This window comes from Chrysemys picta, chromosome 12, assembly GCF_011386835.1.
Source record: "Chrysemys picta bellii isolate R12L10 chromosome 12, ASM1138683v2, whole genome shotgun sequence".
NCBI classification, from domain to species: domain Eukaryota; kingdom Metazoa; phylum Chordata; order Testudines; family Emydidae; genus Chrysemys; species Chrysemys picta.
In genome coordinates this window covers 6,815,375-6,821,677 of record NC_088802.1, presented here as the reverse complement: position 1 = coordinate 6,821,677, position 6,303 = coordinate 6,815,375, and positions in this window count along the sequence as shown.

Genomic DNA, 6,303 nt, shown 5'->3' with positions numbered 1-6,303 from the left:
GCTGAATGCGCTTTAGGGTAGGGAAGGCTGTGCCTCCCCAAACAGCCTGGCCCTGCCCCCTATCTGACCCCCACCCACTTCCTGCCCCCCGACAATCCCCCTCAGAATCCCCAACCCATCCTGCTCCTTGTCCCCTGACTGCCCCCCGAGACTCCCCCAACCAGCACCCTGGGACCCCACCCCCCACGAACCCCCCCATGCTCCCTGTCCCCTGACTGTCCCGACCCCATCCACCTCCCCACCGAGTCCTTACAGACCCCCGTAATGCCCACGATCCAACCCCCATTCCCTGACCCTGACCACCTCCCCCCCCAGAATCTCTGCCCCCTCCCTGTCCCCTGACTGTCCCCGGGACTCCCTGTCCCTTATCCCACCCCCCCGGCCCCCTTACCATGCCACTTACCCCCGCCTGCCCCCTCTCCCAGAGCCTCAGCACACCGCATCCAGGAGCAGCCCTGGACAGCGCTGCAGCGGCGTGGTGGCTCCAGCAGGGCCTGAGCTCCCACTGCTCGGCCGCAGCTCGCAGCCCCGCCCCCTTACCATGCGGCTCTGAGTGGGAGGAGCTCAGGCCCCGCTGGAACATGCCGCTTTAGCTCTGTCCAGGGCTGCTCCTGGACGTGGCATGCTGAGGCGCCGGGGGATGGGGGAAGGTGGAGGCGGGGAGAGCCTTCGACATTCTCGTGGGGGCCCCTGCAGGGCCCGGGGCCTGGGGCAAAGTGCCCCACTTGCCGCTCCTTCTGGGCGGCCCTGTGGGAGACCAGAACTGCACCCAGTACTCCAGAAAAAGTCTCATCAGTGGCTCGTACAATGATAACAACACTTCCCAAGTTCCCTATCTCTACTAGAAATGCCTTGCCTGACATCCTAGGATTGAAGTGGCTTTTTCACAGCTGCATCACTTTGGCAGCTCAGTAACCCTGTGATCCACCAACACTCCCAGGTCTTTCTCCTCCTCTGTTGCTTCCAACTGATAAGCCCCCGGCTTATTCTTGTTGCTAGTCCCTAAATGCATGACCTTGCACTATTAAATTTCATCCTATTTCTATTACTCCCGTTTTCAAGGTCACCCAACTCGTTATGATATTCCATTCCTCCTCCATATTGACAATACTGCCCAACTTTGTGTCATTCGCAAATTTTATTAGCACACTCCCACTCTGTGTGTCAAGGTCATTAATGAAAATGTTATATAAAAGTGGTACTAAGACGGATCCTTGAGGAACTCCACTAGTAACCTCCCTCCAGCCTGACAATTCACCCTTCAGTATGACCCAGGGTAGTCTCCCCTTTATCCAGTTCCGTACCCTCCTTTTGATTTTCATATTAATCCCCAGCTTCTCCAATTTAACTAATGAGTTCCCATGTGGAATTGTATCAAATGCTTTACTGAACTCCAGGCAGATTAGATCGCCTTCATTTTCTTTGTTTAGAACAGTGGTTATCTTCTCAAAGACAAATCAGGTTAGTCTGACGGTCTGGCATATCTATTTTTTGTAAAACCATGTTGTATTTTATCCCAGTTGCCATTTACCTCTGTCTTTAATTACTCTCCCAAAATTTGTTCTAAGACCTTGCATACAATTGAGATCAAACTAATGGGCCTTTAGTTTCCTGGATTGCTTCTGCCCCCTCTCTTAAATATAGGTGCTATATTTGTTCCTCCTCCTTCTTTCAGCCTGGCAGCAGCAGCAAGAGGTAGAGGAGGACAGTGCTTCTCAAAGCCGGTCCGCTGCTTGTTCAGGGAAAGCCCCTGCTGGGCCGGGCTGGTTTGTTTACCTGCCACATCTGCAGGTTCGGCCGATCGCGGTTCCCACTGGCCGTGGTTCGCCGCTCCGGGCCAATGGGGGCTGCAGGAAGTGGCGCGGGCTGAGGGATGTGCGGGCCGCCGCTTCCCACCTCCTCCCCTCCCATTGGCCTGGAGCAGCAAACCGCGGCCAGTGGGAGCCATGATCGGCCAAACCTGCGGACGCGGCAGGTAAACAAACCAGCCTGGCCCGGCAGGGGCTTTCCCTGAACAAGCGGCGGACTGGCTTTGAGAAGCACTGGAGTAGGAGACTCAGCATTGTTGACCAGCCAGGTCCTCACACTTGCCTTGTAACCCAGGAGAGCATACCTTACAGTTTGAAAACCAGCGCTTTAAAATGAACAGCACCACAACAGCATATAGCTGGAAGCAACTGTGCATTTTAAACCAAAACCTTAAGCTCTTTGGAAACATTTTGAGCGACTGGGCAGAACAGCTAGCAGCAAGCGCTCTGGTTGCTTAGCAGAGGCAGGCAGCAAAGAAATGTGCAATATTAGTGGTTAACAAGTGGTAACACGGGTACGCATGGCCACACAGGCTTTTGGTAATAGTACATAAACAAGTCTATTCCATGAACTAACCAGTGTTAAGATGGCTTTATAAAAAGGCAGCTGAGCTGAGGAGCTTGAGGTACTGCATGTTGAAGTGTACAGTTGTATTGTTGACACCCTGCATTTCCTTTCATTGAAAAGAAGTAAACTGGAGAAAGTTTTGCAGAGCTACATTTAAATGAATGGGTTTAATGCCCACTCAAATGGAAGTTACTGGATGAGAGAATAGATTTAGAGAGATATCAAGATGTTTAACCACATCAAGCCTATCTTGAGATTGTGTAGTCAGTTAAGGAATGCCTATAGAGTCTAAATCTCTGTACAATAAGTTCTCAGTATACAGTGCCCATTAAAGTAGTTGTATTACTGCATGGATATTGGCATGAATGGCAGCTGAAGAAAAAACCCCATCAAATTCCAGCCCTGCAGTTACCATATTGTTCTTCGCATCTTGATCTAAAGTGTTGTGTAATGTTGCTGTATATTAAATATTTCAGCCCAGAGACAATTGAAGTGAATGATGCTATACATTAGAGCAGTGGTTCCCAAACTTGTTTTGCCGCTTGTGCAGGGAAAGCCTCTGGCGGGCCGGGTCCGGTTTGTTTACCAACCGTGTCCACAGGTTCCTCCGATCGCGGCTCCCAGGGGCCGCGGTTCACTGCTCCAGGCCAATGGGAGCTGCTGGAAGCGACGGCCAGTATATCCCTCAGCCCGCGCCGCTTCCAGCAGCTCCCATTGGCCTGGAGCAGCGAACCGTGGCCACTGGGAGCCGCAATCGGCCAAACCTGCGGACGCGGCTGGTAAACAAACCCGCCCCGGCCCGCCAGAGGCTTTCCCTGCACAAGCGGTGAAACAAGTTTGGGAACCACTGCATTAGAGCATCTAATCGCAGTCCTTATTTCAAGCAAAACTCAAAAATATAGGGCCAATTTTCAAAAGTCAGTTTACACAACTTAAACCTCAGACCAGATTGTGCATACAAAATCCTGACACGTTTAATAGCTAGGTTATAATGTCACTTTGAACATTTTGCTTCAGTATATTTTTCATTAACAAAATCTTTGCTTTAATGCCAAAAAAAAAAAAAACCCACAAAAAAACAAGAAGTTGGGTAGATGTGACGGGTTTGGGCCCTTTGGGGTGTCACCTGATGTGCTAGGGTGCCACTGAGTCAGCCTATTCTGCCAGCCTGGGTCCCCTTTACCTGGTCTTGCAGGGCTAGGCTCACAAGCCAAGCACACAGGCAGGGCCACACCCAGCTGCACAGCGAGAGATCCACTCTGGAAAGATTCAGCCTTAGGAGCTCGCCCCAACACTCTGGTGCCCACTCCCTTTAAGGGGGACAAACCCAAAGGTTTTATGAAATTCACCTCTCCCTCAATGTGGAGGGAAATATGCACAATTTCCTGCCCCCCCCCCAGTTAAAATTTACATAAACTGGGTTATATTATAAACAAGCAATACGTTTATTAACTACAAAAGGTAAATTTTAGGTGAATATAAGAGAACAGACAGAACAAATCAGATTACTGACCAAATAAAGCAAAATACGCAAGCTAAGCTCAATATACTTAAGAAACAGGTTACAAAATGTAATGTCTTACCCTAAATGTTATTTTAGGCAGGTTGCAAAGTTTCTGTGGTTCAGAGTTCCCGTTATATTTATTTTCAGACACCGCCCTCCCCCCCCTGCCTTCCCTTCAGATGGCTTTAGCAGTCTTTCTTCTTGGGCAGACAGGCCATGGAGAGGAGTCCCATTTGCCTTCCTTCCCACCCTTTATATAAGGCGGGAATCCTTTGTTTCCCAAACTTAACGCCCCCTTCCCTTCCAGTGGAAAGTTACAAGAAGTTCCAGGTAATGGGCACACAGTTCGGAGGCCCATTTGGCAGAAGGGATGGTAACTCAGAATATCACCTTCTGTGGAAAGTATAGTAAGGAGCACATTGCTAGAGGTTCCAATAGTGGTTCCATTAGTTTAAACAAAACCAAGTTCAAGTCCCCAGGGGGAAAACAGGCTCTCTTAGCTGAGGGTACAATCTTATCAGGCCTTTACGGAATCTAAATATGCAGAAATCAGTTTCCAGGTATTAACCATACAGCAACCAGCTATTTCCCCAGAAGTTAACATGCTGCAAAGTTTACATGTCACACCACCAGAACCCTCTCTGTCCTTTTTGTGGCCACTAGATAAATATAATCTCAATTGTAATTGTCTGGAGATGTAGCAATATTATTTAGTAGTCAGAGTAAATCTTGCCAACTAATACAAAAAAAAAATAGCTTAAACTGTAAAGGATTATTTCTGCACCACCTTATACGTTCACAAAGGCATCTTAATGGTCCCTCTTCTGGCCTTGAATTTATGAGCTTTTTTGGAAAAAATCTGACTGCAACTGTGGATACTGCACATTTTTGAAAATCTGGCTTAGTAGCCAAAAATGAGCAGGAGCTTAGCATTGCATTTGATGTAAAAAGCTGCCAGTACAGTAATACAAAGCACCCGAGCTACTTTTTAAAACAAGACACCTCTTCCATTACCCCAGCACCTGTAGCACCTTGCTAGGACACCGATTCAGAAATAACTTATGCCATGTATACTAGAAAACGTTTGCCAGTAACGCTACACCAGCAAACCCTCCTAGTGTAAATGCAGCTTATAAAAGCAAAAAAGTGCTTTTGCCAGTAGAGCTTATCCCAGTTCCCCGAGCAAAATAATATATACCATCAAAAGTACTTTTATGTTGATATAACTGCATCTATATCTAGAATTTTGCCAGTATAGAATAGAGATGTCACGATAAAAAGTCTCACCCCTGACAGACATTACTATACTGGCAAAAGTTTCTAATGTAGACCTGGCCTTAGAAGGACAGCTAGCTAATGAACTATTAACACCACTACTTGAGACACCTTGTTGTCACATTAGGGTTGGTCAGCAGTGGCATAGAAGATCTGCAATCCTGTTTTCCTCCAAGAACTTCAAATGCACATAAATCCTCTAGTTGCTTTGAAGTTTCTGATTTGAAATAGTTATGCTTCTAAGCAGCTTGTTACAGGTGAAGTGAAGTGAGTCACTGACAAGGCTAAAAATCACAATCCTGAATATTAGAGACGGAAAATTACTGGGCCCTATCTAGTCCAAGTGACAAGGGTAACACTTCCTAGCAAGCAAGTTTTTACCAGGTTAAGAACACTGGAATTAAAAGCATTTAGTACCTACACAAATAACCATTCAGATTCCAGGCATGCTGCATGTGATATCAGTTATAAAGCTCTAGTCCAGTTCACTACAGTATGCAACGCAATAGTGGTGACTGGATTTGGAGACATCCAACATGGTGGAAGTTAGCGTAGATGGACCCGCCCTGACCAACCCCTTCTCCCAACCCCAGGTCCCCCCAATGTCCTTGACTGATTGCCAGTAGTGTCCTAGGCCCCATTCCCCTATTTTCCCCTACTCAGCAGTCAGAGCAACCACCTAGATCCCAAATCTCGGTCTTGGCTGACTCTACCCAGTTACAGACAAGAAGTTCCCCATCTCCCCTCTCCACTCACCATTTGGAAAGCTGCAGTTCAGTTCCACCTCCTGACTCCGCGATCCACAGGCTGCAGCTGTGAGGGTGTCACCAACTGATGCGGGGCAGGGAACAGATGAAGGAAGGCTTATCAGAGCTTGAAGGCAGTCACAGATACAAAGGAGAATTTGCAGGGAGACCCCAATCAGAGGTAACTGGATAGGACTAAAGTAGACTGGCACACTGCCTGCCCCAACTCGATAGGGTGACCATATTTCCCAAACGGAAAATGGGACACCAGATGGGGCTAGTCTGAGCATCCCCCGCCCCTGGGGCTGGCCCAATCCGCACATATGGGCCCCTGCCCCATGGGGCTTACCCAAACCCTGCCCTCTTCCTCCCACCCAAGGCTGGGGCTGGCATCACTGCTAA